Source organism: Herpailurus yagouaroundi, unplaced genomic scaffold, assembly GCF_014898765.1.
Source record: "Herpailurus yagouaroundi ecotype Mexico unplaced genomic scaffold, PumYag 199, whole genome shotgun sequence".
NCBI classification, from domain to species: Eukaryota; Metazoa; Chordata; class Mammalia; order Carnivora; family Felidae; genus Herpailurus; species Herpailurus yagouaroundi.
In genome coordinates this window covers 19916418-19931558 of record NW_024412430.1, presented here as the reverse complement: position 1 = coordinate 19931558, position 15141 = coordinate 19916418, and positions in this window count along the sequence as shown.

Here is a 15141-nt window from a genome sequence, read left to right as displayed (position 1 = left end):
GATGAGGCAAAGTCCCTGACTTTGAAGGTCACACGGCCTCGGTGTGGGGGGCGGGTAGCGCACGCAGACGCTTGTTGTGCAGGGTCAGGGCCGCGAAGGAGGAGCACCGGTACCGATGGAAGCACCGGGAAGGGAAGCCACGTCTCCCGGAGCATCACAGGATGCGGGCGTCGCGACAGGGCGTACGACCTGCTCCTCATAAAGTTCCCGGTGGGCCACTGTCGCCCCAGGTCACCATCTCCGTGTGGGGCCGTGCAGCCGTGTCTGGAAGAAGGGGCGCATGAGCAGAGCTTTGGAGCCTTTGAAGAGAAGTCACTTAGGAGATCTGGGCAGGCTGGGGACCAGGGGCGTGGGGTGGGGCCCGACCGCTCCAGCCTGGCTAAGTCACCTCCCCAAGACGAGACGTATCCGCAGGAGATGCTGTGCGAACGTGAAAGCAACCTCTACCGCGTCCCGCAGGCTGAGCTGGGTTTTGTCTGCTAGAAAAGTACCCCTGTCGCCATCGATCGTAACGTGCGTGCGGAACAATCATCCCCCTCCGTGTGCCCAGATGGCTTTCGTGGCCTTAGGCCCCCACGCGGGTCTGGTCGGGCACCCGGGTGGGCAAGGGGGCAGGGGGCCGGGGAGGAGGTGGCCCTCAGGGGTGGGGGTCACCAAGAGGTGCCAGAGGCAAAGCGGGTGCCAGCCTGCGGCCTGCAGGGCGATGTCCTCCTTCATCCCGGCATCAGGATACCTGGTCGGGTCTGTCTCCACTCGAGTTGCAGGGTTTACAAGAAGCCACCTGAGCTGAATTTGTTACCCACTTACAGGAGCAGCAGCGTCGCATAAACAACCCGTGATGATCCATTTCCTGGACATGCCCTCCCCGTGTGCCCCAGGTTCCGCAAAACCGAAGCCACCTGCCTCCACGAGAAAGGCTCCCTCAGACTTTATTACCTACTGCTATGGGCCTGTGATACGGGCTCTGACCTTGTGGATGGCCTTCTTGTCTACCACGTGACCTGCTAAGAGCACAGCCTGCACACTGTGGGCTCCGTGCTTTGATGCTTTTTTAAGGCTGAGCGCAAGCGGCTGCTTTTAAAAACACAGAGTTAATAATTCTCCAAGCCGGGAGCCAGGGTCTGCACCCCGGGGAGCGTTGACTTTGCGTTGGGACGTCTGCCGTGACATCTGGCCCTTGGCAAGGTTTCCGGGACGGGCAGGCTGCTGCTGCTTCCTTTCCACTCTGGAAAAAACGCTGTGGTTCTGACGACGACCGCAGCGGTGGGGGGAGACAGCACACTGTGTTCTGGGGTCCTGTACCCTCAGAGCTCGCTCTGGACGAGATGCTGGGGCCGGGAGTCTAAGGCCGGGCATGCCCTGCCTTGGATCTGGTACTGTGCTTCTAGTCCCTTCTCTGGGCATGTCATCTTCTGGCTCCAGGGCATGGGTGGAGTGGTTCCCGTCGGCCCAGACGCAACCGTCTCCCCCCGTGAGGCCATCTTGTCAGTAGCTAATCACGGGCCCACGAGCATCCGGACCTCAGGGCAGAGGGGCTCTCAGTCCGGCCCGCGGTGCCTCCTGGGCTTCGCGGACTGGCCTCGAACTTCTGGGGGCATGAGGGCCCCTCCCCTAGGCTTCCCTCTGGTTCTCCCGCTCTGCCCCGGCTCCCCATGGCCGGCGGTGGGGGGCATCGTCTTCTTATCCTCATGGCACATTCTCGGCGATGGACGTGCATCCCCGTGGTCCTCTGCTGGGCGTGGGCTGTGGGCCCCTTCGAGGCAGGCCGGAGAGCGTGTGAGTGCTGGGGGGGGGGGGTGGGAGGGGGCAGCGTGAGAGCCGACCCCAGCTCTGGGCCGAGTCTGGGACACGCGGCTCTTCTCCGAGCAGCGTGCCCTCTCAAGGGAGTGATGTGTCATCACAGCAAGAGGGCCCGGCGCCGGGCACACCCTGGGCGCTCACGAAATGCCTGTTACCCTCACCATGGTGACCTCCCGGCCGAGGGGCATGCTGGTTCCTCCCGTGCTCCTCCGAGCCAATATGCTGGGCGAGAGGACGCCCCCAGGCTCGCGAGGAGGTGGGAGGGGATCTGTCACCTTGGCTTATCTTCCAGAACCCTGAGATGCCGCTCCTGCTGCAGGATTATGGGATGAAGTTAGGGGTCAGGAGGAGAGGGGGTGGCTTTGCTCCCCGGGCCAGTTTTCCACTCCCTGATGGCACCAGGAAAACAGTATTAATACTTCTTGGCAAGAAAGAAATAACCTTCAGCCCTGGAAAGTTGGCTCGGGGAGAGGGTGCCTGCCCCGGCTATGCTATTTGAAAAGAACAGGCTTTCCCAGCTGACACGGAATCAAACGTGATGGAATCCAAACCTCTGGCACCGTCTCCCGTGGAAATTGGGCCGCTTCTGGGGAGACGGACGATGGATGGCAGAGCCGTGGGGGGAGGACCAGGACATCCTAAGTTCTGGGTTCTGTCTGGAAGCACGCAGGCCTCCACGTGGGAAAGGAGGTGCTGGAGCCGAGTGTGGCCTCGGGCACTGAGACAGTGAGGGGCCTGCCTGCCAAGTGTGTCCGTACATCCATCCTGCCTCTGGACGGACCTGCCCGGGCAGGGGTGCTGAGGGCAGGGCCTTCTCCAATGGGGGCAGGAGCCGCCGGTGTGGCCGACGGGGCGTCTGCTCGACCGAGACAGCAGCACGCCCAGCCCCCTTCTGCGGCCCGTGCACGGCCGGCTGGCGCGGGAGGGCGCTGTCCGGCTGTGCGACTTGGTATATGGCGCATCGTGGGGCACTTGGCGAGTATGGAACACGGCAAATTCAGTCTGGTCTTCTGTCTTTGTTCGGACGGCAATTACTTAGGCGTATCATAAACACCGGGGGGTGGGGGGGGGCTCAGTCTGTTAGGCGTCTGCCTTCGGCTCAGGTCACGATCCTGTGGTTCGTGGGGTTTGAGCCAGGCCAGGACGGTGGCCGCAGGTGTACAGGAGCCTTCCCACGCTGACCCCTGAGCTGGCGCACGATTCTCTGAGCCCTTTCTGTCCCTCGTCTGCGTCACGGTCCAGGCCCCAAGCTGGAGGCAGAAGGGGAGAGGCCTGCAGTACCCCTGGCCGCAGCCCCGGGGCGGGGGTCACCGCACACCCCTCCCCCTCCACGGCCACATGCGAAAGGCGAGCGGGCAGGGGCCTGGTGACGCGAACGGGGCAGACGTTTCCGAAGGCCGCGTCTGGGGGCCCACGCCGTGTGCTGCAACGGTGGCTTCGGTGCTGGCAAAGGGCAGGACCCTTGAGGGCCGAGGTTGTCCAGCAGAGGCAGCGTTGACCCCCGGAGATAGTCAGCAACACCCGGAGACGTGTGTGTGTGTGTCTCACAACCGGCAGGCGGCCGGAAACACGGACGACCTCGCCCGCCCAGATGTCCCCAGGGCTGGGGTTGAGCAACTGTGTCCCGAGCGCTGCCTGGAGGGCTGGTCTACCTCGTGGCCGGGCCCCCAGCCCACGGTCCCAGCAGGACAGAGCGAGAGCTTTTGGTGTCCCACCGAGGGTCCGAGGGTCGGCCGGTCCTCTGGCAGCTCCCAATGTCCTCAAAGACTGGGCGCCAAGCCCCCGGTGGCTAGAGCTCCAGGGACACCATGTCCTGCGGAGGTGACTGGGCCGGGAGACCCTGCTCTAGTCTAAAGACGTGAAGGGGCGTCTCTGGGTGAGTCCGACGTGAGCCAGAAATAGTGTTAGGAAAACACGCGGGTATCTCATGCTCAGTCTACCTACCTGCCGGACGACGTACCCGCAGAGCTTGGGGACCCGAGACGATCTGTGGATCTGGGGGTCATTGCGGGTCAGGGAGTCAGGCGGGGCCTGGCCGGGTGGTTCCTCTGCTCCAGGAAGTTGGCGCGGGACGCCGCAGGCTCGGCTGGGTTACGACGGAGGCTCAGAGGCTCCCGCGCTGATCTCCACAACATGCTTCAGGTCCCCCGGGGCGTCCCAGGAGACGGGAGGAGAACGCAGTCGTTCGTGATGCTTGGGCCGGGAAGCTGGCATCCCGGCCTGTCTCATCTGCCATACTTACTGGTTAGAGTAGATCCAGAGGCGGTGGGGGGCTGCAGACCCCAACCCTCTGTGGGGTGCGGGTCAAAGAAATGGCAGCTGTCTTCCATTCCTCACTCCGGATTCACCCCGGAACGAAGGGACTGCGTGCCAGGGGGAGGGGAGCCCGGACACTGAGATACAGGGTCTTCCGGGACGGCCGTGTTCTGTGGAAAGTAGCACCTGACAGACGCTTTCTCGTGGCAGGTGGTCCGCCCTTTCCTTTTTTCCCCGTGAGCACCTTCTGCCCCTCACCCCACTTTCATGCATGATTTCCCGACTCCAGAAGACCTACACACTAGTCCCCCTGATCCCCAGTAATGTGGCTCCCTGGCCCAGCCGGTGCCTGCCTGGTGTCAGGGTGATAAGAACGGTCCCTGAGCCTCCAAGGGGGAGTGTGGAGGAGGGGGGAAAGTTCCAGAACAAGCAAGCCCTGCACTCGCTTCCTCGTGGGCACAGCATGGCAGAGAGGACCCGTGGGGACTCAGTGATGGCCCCGGGGAAAACTGGCTGTAATGGGGAGGGCCAGCCAGCCAGCCGTAGCATGAGTACCACTATTTTGGTGTAGATGTAGGCAGGGAGGCCCACGGTTCCTGTTTGTGTTAAGTGTGTGCAATAGAGTTTGAAGTGTGTTGACACCAAGTGCCCTGGGAGGGGGAGGAGCCCGTGGCCCTGGCTTGTCCCTCACCGGGGTCCTCAGGACTCTGCCAGTGACTTCAGTCTGTGCCTGGGGCTCCTCTCCTTCCTATGTGTCACCCTTGACGCCCACATGAGCTGTGCTCTCCCTATAGACTCATCTTGGGTGTAGACTCATCTTTGGTCATTGAAATCACTACCAATTCTCCCTATAGACCCATCTTGGGTGTAGACCAGTCTGTGGTCATTGAAATCACTACCAAATATGGCAACCAATACCTGTTTTCATGGAGATTCCAGGCAGAGAAGCGGGCCAGACACATACAGACACCCGCAGAGCTGGTGGTAGGTTCCAGTTAGTCACAGACATTCCCGAGGTGCTGGGGCACGTGGGGGTGGCCGCGAGGAACACAGGCCACACCCTAACTGGCCTTCAAGATCACCCTATGTCCTGTGGCATTTATTTGCAGCTCACGGCCCCCCTGTTCTTTCCAGGACTGGAGCCTTCCTGGTGTGAGTGATAAACGGCGGTGGCTTGGCAAAGAATGGCACCCGGGACGCTCCTGCCTTCCTCCTGTGGCAAGGGCCCTATTTACGTAGCTATTTCCTCCCCCAGTGGGTGTGCAGCAGAGGCCACTGGTTTATTTACAGTAGGGCTCCCAAAGAAATCATGCAGAAAACGCCTTGTGGTGTATGCGGTCTTGTGTACTTAGTCTGTTTCTTGGGAACATAAGTTCTACCGAAAAGGAAATCCGAGAACTGGACCCTCGGGGAATACTGGGAAGCGAAAGCCTTGCACCTTCCTGATCCCGCACGATAGGAGGGTGCTGGTTCTGCAGGACGTGCTCAGTGAGGTTCCGGTTGCCCCGTGCCCCAGCCTCCACCGCCCGCCTGGGGGCCGCCCCAGAGAGCTACACACAACAGGGGAAAGCAAGGGGAGGGGGGGGTTCTGTCCAGCCTCTGGGGGCACCTGCAAATCACGAACGGCCTCCAGCCCATAGGTAGGGCCCCAGAGCAGCCCGGGAGGCGTGCTGATGGGAGGGATCACCCAGGGGCGCTTCAAGGCCTCAGCAGCCAGGAGCTTGGTGGCCATCCCTGTGTTAGCGTTCTTGGGTGCAGGGGCCAGCTGTGGCTGAAAGGCTTAACGGTTAGTGCAGGGTGTTCTCCAGACACGGTCAGCGGCCAGAGCCGGGTGGCGAGTTCAGCGATTCTAAGCCCTGACCACACACCCTCAACTTCACCGTCAACTTCTGGGTTGGAGCCCAGGAGCCACTTCGTTCAGATTTTCGGGGTGATCCCCAAGTGCCCTCCGGCTCGAGGACCAGCACCAGCCGGCTTCCGGCAGACGGAGGTGACGCACGTCAGCCCCGTGGTGTAAGACCTCAGGCCAGCCCCGTGGAGACGTGTCCTTGGGATTCGGTGAGCCTGGCTCTGACCGGCCACTCAGGGCACCAAGGCTGACCGTGTGCTGGGATGGTTTGTGTGAATATTAATTTGGCCTTTGTTGTCATGTCTATTCCCACGGGGAAAAAAGAAACACAACAAGGCACAACACAATTCAGCGAACGGGACAGATAGCTGGGCCCCTGTGGTCCTTGTTCGTCTCTGGACGTTTGTGTTTCTGACCCCCAGGACAGACCTGCTCTAAGTTATACCTGGAAAAGTCTGAACTCGCTGCGGGGTCCTGTTAATTCATCCTGGAGGAGCAGGGGAGGACCCAGAGTGACAGCCTCTGCGTGGGATGGACTTGGGGAGACAGAAGGGACAGGGAGAGAGCCCACGGAGGGGCAGGGACTGTTATAAGAGTCCTGGAAAGGGCAGGGTTTCACTGGGTTCAGGAGCTCGGATGGCAGGCTCCCAGCCTGGGCCCATGGTCACAGGACCTGTCCCCAGTGTTCCCAGTTGCTTGGGACTCCGGGGACTGTGCCCTCCCTGGGGCAAAGCTGTTTAGTGTGTAGTGAGGTCAACCAAACACCTACTCCCAACACTCTGTGACCCAGCCATCCTGTCCCTTTATACGCACTCAAGACAAATTAGCACACGTACCCACCAAGAAGACCCGAACAAAAGTGCATATAGAAGAAACTGTGGCCCGTCCATACACGGAATAGTATTTGGCCACGAAGGTGGATGGCACACTGGCACCTGCTACCCTGCGGATGAACCTCGAAAAATCACCGGCAGCGGGAGAAGCCAGAGCCAAAGGCTGGGTGTTCGGTGACTGGAACAGGTGCACGCACAGAGTCAGGACACAGGTCGGTGGCTCCCGGGGCTGCAGGGGGCCCAGCGGGGAGGCCGGGGGCTTCCGTGGTGAAGCCAAAGAACTACATGGAGTGGAGTTTGCCCAACACCCTGAATGTACCAAATGGCACGGAATTCTTCACTTTAAAACGACTGGTTTTATGTTATGTGAACTTTGCCTTAATCAATTTTTAATTTTTTTAATGTTTATTTTTGAGAGAGAGAGAGAGAGAGAGAGAGAGAGAATCCTAAGCAAGCTCCAGGCTCTGAGCTGTCAGCACAGAGCCCGACGAGGGGCTTGAACCCACGAACTGTGAGATGGTGACCTGAGCCGAAGTCGAACGCTCAACCCACTGAACCACCCAGGCGCTCCCACCTTAATGAATTTTGTAAACAGTTTTTAAAAAGCAGAAGCTTGTATGTAGCCGCTTTGTCCATAGCAGTCCCGAACCAGAAGTGACCCAAATGTCCACCAGTCTCAGAATAAAGTGCGTTTTATCCGAATGCTGGCGTTCTGCTTGGCGAGGACAATGGGTGATTGCTCAATCACGGCGGATTCTCGAATCCCTGGTGCTGGGGAGGTAGTGCGCTTACAACGTGTGGGTCCGGGCCTTGGAGGTCAAGGGCGCACAGGACCAACCCGTGGCAGCAGGCGTCGAACTGCGGCCGTCTCTGGAGGGGATTCTGGGGTGGCGAAATGTTCCCTGTGTTGATGTAGGGACAGTGACGTGAGTGCATACAGTCGTCAAGACGAGTCAAGCTGCATCCTACGATGAGTGCTTGCTGTGTGTAAATTCTACTTCAGTAAAGACGATTCCAAGAACGGGAAAAGATCGATTTAGGGAAACAGAAACATTAACCACGGGACGTGGACCCTCCAGCTCCAGGCTGGCCCACGCTTGCACGGGCTGCCCCACTGGCGGGTCCTCCTCTGTGTCTGGCATCACCCGCGTCCAGCTCGGCCTCTCCGCCTCCACACGGCTTTGCCATTAACTGCTTTGTGCGTCTGTCCCCAGCGGGTCTGAGATCCCTAGCTCGGGGGCAGGACTGGGTCTCACTCCCTGTGGGGTCGCTGGCCTGGTGGAGCAGGGGCACGGAGACCGTGGGGTCCCCCTGGCCACAGTGACCTCAGGTGTCCTGGCCAGACGTGGGAGGCATCCACAGCGCTGCTTGGCGTTTTCCCACATACCCACAGGAGCCCCGAGGGGGAGGGGTGTTTGGCCCAGACTCTCCGTGTCCTCTGTCCAGTGGGTGCTGACTTCCTGGCCTCACTTAGCCAACAGCCACCGCTGTCCATCACCAGCTCCGTGGACTGAGACCTTGACCCCAGGACGACTCCCAAGGGACCACTGGCCCCACCCTAGGCTTTGGGACGGGTCCCCGGAAGCCTGGACAAGGGCTTCCCAGACTTTCCTGGACCCCCGGCCACCCAGGATCCCGGGAGCACACGGACTCTGACTCAGAGCGTCTGGGGTAACGGGGCTGATGCCCGGGCTCGCAGGCTGCCTCTGACTTTGAGGGTCTGGAAGGTCTGGCAGCCCCTCGGATAACAGACGCCGGACATGCATGTTTGTGATGTTTGTGTGTGCGGCGAGCCGGCCCCTGCGTTCAGGAGCGTACCTGAAACTGAGGCCCAGAACCCATCAGGCAGCGACCCCAGGTGACATCACCGAGGCGGGCTCACGGCGCCCAAGCCCTGAGCGTTTGCCCCATCACCCCCGCCCCCTCCCGCTCCACCCAGAACTTCCGCGCCCCTCTCTGTGTCTGGAGGCCTGCCGGGCGTCCCTCGCCGCTTCCCCTCCGGCTGGAGACTGGCGGCCGGGAACGTCCCTGCAGCAATGCCACACGGGTTCACAGTTTCCAGCGGGCTATTTGCAGAATCCTGTCTTTGCCCCGTTTGAAGCTCACGCTGGCCTAGTTGGAAGGGGCACTTGCTGGGACCGTCTGTCCTACACTCATCCCGTGGGCCGCACAGAACAGAGGGGAGTGAATGTCCCCAGCTGGGGCCCTGTGCTGGCCTCAGTCCCTCCCAGGCCCCGGCGGGTGTGCGAGGAGCCCTGCCCCCAAACCAGGTCTGGTGTGGGTCAGTGCTGGGTTCTCTCTTTCCCCTGCCAGGTGTGCCGGCCACCCCCCTGCCCACCACGGGGCCTGTGGGGACCAGGGCGCCCCGGGGCCCTCTCCGCGGCCCGAACGAGGCTGAGGAAGGGGTCTGTGCAGGCCTGTGCTGGCTGGGCCTTTCTGTTTCAGGAGTCCTCTGCGCCAGCCCACAGGTGGACGGTCCCTCCAGGCTCCTGTCCTTCCTGCCTGGATAGTGGGGGACACCATAGTCCCCGGAGGACGTGCGGCCACACAGACTGCTGGGCCCTGCCCCGGGGTCTCAGGATTCAGTCAAGTTTGGGGTTGAGCATGGAATCCACCTGAGGTCCTCCTGCCCGTCTGGGACTCATGCTCAGAGAACCATTGGTTTGTGCCAAAGGGTCTCAGGATCTGCTGGGGGCAATGCCAGGTCTATGGACCACATCCGTGTCTCCTGAGACTGCAGAGTGTGGACTGTGGCCCCAGAGATGTCCGGGCCCCGGTTTCCTGTCCAACCTTTGCTGAGTGGGGACAGCAGGCTGCTTCCTTCCACCAAACCTCAGTCTTCCAATCTGTAAAATGCATTAGCATTTCCATCTCTAGGGGTGCGGTTGCATAGGGACCACAGGGCCTCCCAGTGTGTTCTCAGGGGCGTCAGCCGACGGGCGGGGAGTCCCCGGGAAGAGCTGTCACGGGTACTGGGCGTGAGGCCTGTGGCTGTGTGTCCCGAGCTTTGCCCGGATTGCCCCGAGCCTCGACTGCTCTCTGGGAAGCGGGAGAATACCCCCCTTCAGCGCCCATTCCGCTGCCCAGAGGCCCCTCGAGGTGCTAAATTGAGAGATTGCCAGGCTGGGGTGTTCCCTGGGACCCCACGACTCCACTCCCGCGAAGGTCTGAGGCCCTTTCCGACGCCTAAACCTGGTGAACTCAGGGCACCTCCGCTCTCCCCGAGAACTCTCCAGACCTCCGGGGGTGAATTCTGCAGAATCCCTCTGCCGGAGCGCTGGCCTGGACTGCCCAGTTTGGGAGAACTGCTTGTTTACCTTGGCACGTGGGCCAGCTCGTGTTTGCTTTCCTGCCCTGGACTCCCCTCGGCCGGCCCACACCCTGTTTCTCTGGAACAAGGCCTCTCCAGCCTGGCATCAGGCCCCCTCTTCCTGCACCGTGTCCCCGCAGCCCCTGACACCCGTCCCCCACACCGTAAGCGGTGCAGATTCAGTTAGCGTGGGAGGGACAGAGGCCACTCACAGGGCGAGGTCCTGACGCTAATCAGTCCCGCCTCTGGCTGCGGGCTTCCCAGAGAGCCTCCCCTCCAGGAGCTGCGGGCAGAGGCGTCGGGCTGTGAGGTCCCCTGGAGGAAAGCCGCACCTCGAATCATCCAGCGCTGGGCAGAAGTCACGGGAGCAGAGGCCAGGGGATGGGAGGCTGGCTGCTCACAGCATCCGTGCTGGGGAGAAAGAGAAGCCAGGATGGGACTGGTCTGTCCCCCCAGAGGGAGCTGGCCTGGGAGATGGGGGGGTGGAGGGCGTTCGGGGCACTCTGGGCTGAGGCCTGACTCCCACCAATGGGAAGACGCCTCCATGAAAGGACACCCCAGCCAGGTCGGGACATAGCCCACCGTTGTGTGAGTTCCCAGGGCCCGGCGCTCAGGCTTCAGGCGGCCTAGTTTGGATCGGGAACTTAGATGTGACCCCTGAACCCCTGGCTTGTTGGGGTTTACTTTGAGGCTGGAGTCCAAGGCACTTCGTGACGGGGTCCCTGGAGCCACCTGTGTCTGGAGGGACGGGGGCAGCTGGGCGCCAGCTGAGTGAGGCCGCCCGTGTTCCCCCCGGGCCCTGGAATCCTGTTTCCGACAGAAGCCTGGCCTCTACCTTCCGCAGAGAAAGCTGCCTGATGCCTCCTGCACCTGCCTTTTCATTGCTTCTATCTTTTACGCTCTGTTCTTTCTCTGATGAAGTGGTCAGCGCCCCAGGGTCGTGCCCTTACCTCCGCAGGTGCTCGGACTCCGTTCGGGAGTCTCCGTCACCTGGACTTCCCGTCTGCCGTGGCCGTGATCGGGGCAGACGAGGGAATCCGGCCCCGTGGTCCACGACGTCAAAGCAAACACTGCTTCTGTGGAGAGAGGTCAAGGTCCTCCCCCACGAATGTTTTGTGGTCCCTGGGTAGGGGGGGGTTCACCCACCAGCAAACACCCCATGCACGATGCTCCCTCTGGTTTGAGCGACGCGTGTTGGGGTGGAGAAGCCCGAGCCCGGGTCCCGGTGCTGCTCTGACAGGTTTGGTGGGACAGCAGAGCTGTGGCCGAGGCCGGGCCGGGGGGGTCAGAGGGCACTGGGGCTCACCGACCAGGGGGCAGAGGGGCCCACGTGTGTTCTGATGGCATTGGGAAGAGGTCCACCCCGCGGGGCTCCAGACACAGGATCCACCAGGCTTTCTCTCCAGCCACACCCCATACTCAGTTTCCCCCACCTTTCAAAGGGAGACAAACCTGATAGGTAGTGCCCGGGTCACCGTGCGCACTCAGGTGACTCCGTCCCTTCCGAGCGCCCCGAGCCTCCTGGGGCCCAGCTATCCACACCCGACTGCGTTTGCAACTGTCGATGGCCGCGTTCCCTCCAGGCTCCCCCTGGGGACTCACAGACCAGCGGCCTCCACCTTCTCCCGCCATTGATCGCCAAGGGGGACTGCCCTCCGCTGTGTGTCTCTCTCTCTTTATCTTTTTAACTTTACTTACTTATGTGGAGGGAGGGAGAGAGAGAGAGAGGGAGAGAAATCCCAAGCAGGCTCCGTGATGCCAGCATAAAGCCCAACGTGGGGCCCGATCCCACAACTCTGGGGTCACGACCCGAGCCCAAATCAAGAGCTGGACGCTCACCGGACCGAGCCCCCCAGGCACTCCTCCCCTGTGTGTCTCTTCATGCAAGAGGGTGACCTTTACAACGAAAGGACTTTTCGGTAAAAATTGGGTCTCAGGCCCCACGTGGACGCACGAGGCCAGTCTGAGTTTGGAGAAACGGAGGGCATGTAGTGTGGTTTTGTCACCGAGTGTGGACCCTCAGTGCCCGGTGCACGGGCTGCGTGTTTGGCACTTGCTACGGGGCCTGAGCAACAGTGTAGGGACGTGTGGGCCCTGCGTCTGCCCTGGCTTACAGGGGTGAGGGCTTGCATGGCACCAGGCGGGCTGCCTGTGGCCGTCTCCTGCCTCAGACGGGCTCCCTTGCGGCCCCCGTTCCTCCAGTGAGTATCGCAGGAGGACACGGGAGTCGTAGGGAAGTACCAGTAACGACAGAGCACGGGACGGCTCAAGCAGCTGGCTGTCTACTCTGGAGAAGCTGGGGGAAACGTGGGCCTGTGAGCTGTCGGCGGCCAGACGTCGGAGACGGAGCCCGGCTGTCCCTCGCAAGGCCGAGGCCAGCCAGCCGCCACGGACGAGGGGACAACGCGCGGGGTACCCGTCAACGGCTGGCATTGCCCACACGGGCCGCCGCGTGGAAGAATCTTGAAAGCGCTGTGAGAGAAGCCAGGCACAGAAGGATAAGTAGCAAACGGTTCCATCCGCAGGGACTGTCCCGGCAGGCAAATCCGCGGTGATGGGAAGCAGCCTGGGGCCGGGTGAGGCCTAAGGGACGCGGGGTTTCTCTCGGGCACCAGGAAGACGTGCTAAAGCGCACGGCGGGGAAGGGTCCACATCTCTGGGGACCCACTGGCAGCCGCGGCTCCCGACGCTTCAGAGGGCTCAGTTGCACGGCACCCGCACTGCATCTCGGTAAGGCTGTTACCGGAAGCGAGGGGCTGAGACGCGATCGGCCCTTGTCGGGGTCCACTCCGGACAGAGCCGGCGTCGGGGCAGCCCAGGTCGCCCCGTCGGGGCGTCAGCGTCTGCGGCCGTCTGGGACAGGGTGCGGGGCAGACGCCGCCCGGCGGCCCACGGGGGTACTGCGCTGACTTTCCACCCCGTGTTCCCAGACTTCGCGGACCTTCCTCAGGGCCACGCCCGGGGAACACAGGCCCTTGCTGCCGGCCCTTGCGCGGGGACCTGACTCCCGGCCGGCCTGTCCCGACCCCCGCACGGTGCCACACGTCCGCGGCCGGGGGATCTGGTTTGCAGGGTCGTGGGCGGAGGGGGGGGGGGTGCAGCCGGGACACCTTCGAACATACGAGGTTCCTCCCCGGGGCTCCGTCCCCGGGGCTTCCACATGCAGGGCCCCTCCGGGTTCTCTGGGTTCTGCTTCAGCATCTGCGGTGTGGCGGTAATGGCGCTTGGGTGGCCGGGCAGCCTTGAGGGAAGCAGACGGCTTTCATGGCCTGGAAACCGGTGACGTGGACGCCGAGGGAGACGTGGAGACCGGTGAGGTGGACGTCGAGGGAGGCCTGGAAACCGGTGAGGTGGACGCCGTGGGAGGCTGTGAAGCCCGCCCCAGTGCAGGCGGGACCGTCACTCAATGGGACGGGCAGCTAGCGAGCCGCCCTGGCCTGGGCAGGCGCACACACCCCGGCCCGCCCGGACCTGTGGAGCTGATGTGCAGGCCCAGTGGCCCAGGGGTCGGGCGGACGCGGGGACAGCGAGCTGAGTCAGGGCGGACCACCCGACGGGGCGGGGAGGCGGTTTTGCGTCCCGGGAGCAGGGAAGCCCCCGCTCTCCCCTGCTGTGTGTCTCCCCCGTGCGTCTCCTTTACCTTCACTTCTGACACTGCGGTCACCAGACGCGACCTCTCCCCACACCGAGCAGGTCTCAGACGGCAGCTGGGTCCCCAAGATGTCCGCTCAGTTCTCACACCATCTACCTGGAGACGGCGTCAGATCGCGCGCGCCAGGGGCTCAGTCCCGCAAGCCCCCCTCCCCGACCCTAGAAGCCAGAGCAGGTCCAGACGGTCACCCGAGCTTCTGACCAACAGCTTATAGATCGGAGCTTCCCACGTCCCTCCTTCCTCGGGTTCCACGAATTTGCTAGAGCGGCTCCCAGAAGTCAGAGAAAACTATCACGGGCTGGATCCCCAGTCTGGCGTAAGAGGGTGGAAGTCAGGAGCGGGGGACGGAAGAGGTGGGCTCGGCCGGGGTGGGGGAGGGGTGTGGGGCTTCCGCCCCTCCCCCGGGGGCTCCTGCGGGGCCCGCAGCCCCGCGTCCCTTCACCTTGTGCTTGGGGGATTTTATGGAGGCTTCGTGACGAAGCTTCCGACGAAGCAGGATGAATCCCTGACTCCATTCTCAGCCCTTCCCTCTTCCCGGAGAGAATGGGGGCAGGGCTGAAAACCCCAGTCCCTAAACATCTCCCGGTCTTTCCAGCAACCAGCCGGCGTCGGGGGGCCACCCCATGGCCCCCCCCAGAGTCGCCTCGGTAGAACAAGACACTCTTAACACCGAGGACATCCCAAGGGTTCCGGGAGCCAGCTGTCAGGACCCAGGGTCAAACAAAAGATGCCCCTCGTGCTCTTATCGCCCGAGAAATGACAAGGGTTCCGGGAGCCGTGTGACAGCAACAGGGGCAGGGGTCCAAATGGCAGTCGCCCAAGGGCACGTGGCCTTCCTGTTGCAGGCTGGAAGCTCCGTGCCAGGGCACCGCAAGGCCAGGGCGGTGTAACCTGTCATCGCAGGAAGCCTTCCTGAGCCCACAGGGGTGCAGGACCCGGCAGGCGTGGGTCCTCCTCCACTCAGCCCCGTCCTCCTCCTCCGTTTTTCGGGAGCCTCTCCCCCTCCTCACAGCCCTCCTGCTTCCAACCCCACCCAACACCCCTCAGGTTGTCCCCAGCCTCCCGGCCTGAGCTGCCAGGGACTCCTCCCTGTTTTAATTTCTAATCGCATGTCTAATTTTTTTTTAATTTCTAATTTTTTTTAGTTTTGATCTTTCTCTTTAAGGAGAGCTGCCGCGGACCTCAGGCCCACGTGCGTGAAAATGGACACGGAGGGAAGAGAACCGCGCCCCTCAGTCCACCGGGTCCTCACACAGCCCACCGGCCGGTCAACAGACCCGCTCTCTCCTTTCCAGCTTGGATGTATCTGGAAGGCTGTGCACGGCAGGGAGAAGCCAGAGGGACAGGGGCGGCCCCAGCAGGCTGAGCCAGGTGCACGGTGTCTGCGGGGAATGGCCCCCTCTGGACCAGGGCTTCTTTGCCCTCCCCTCCGACCGCCCCG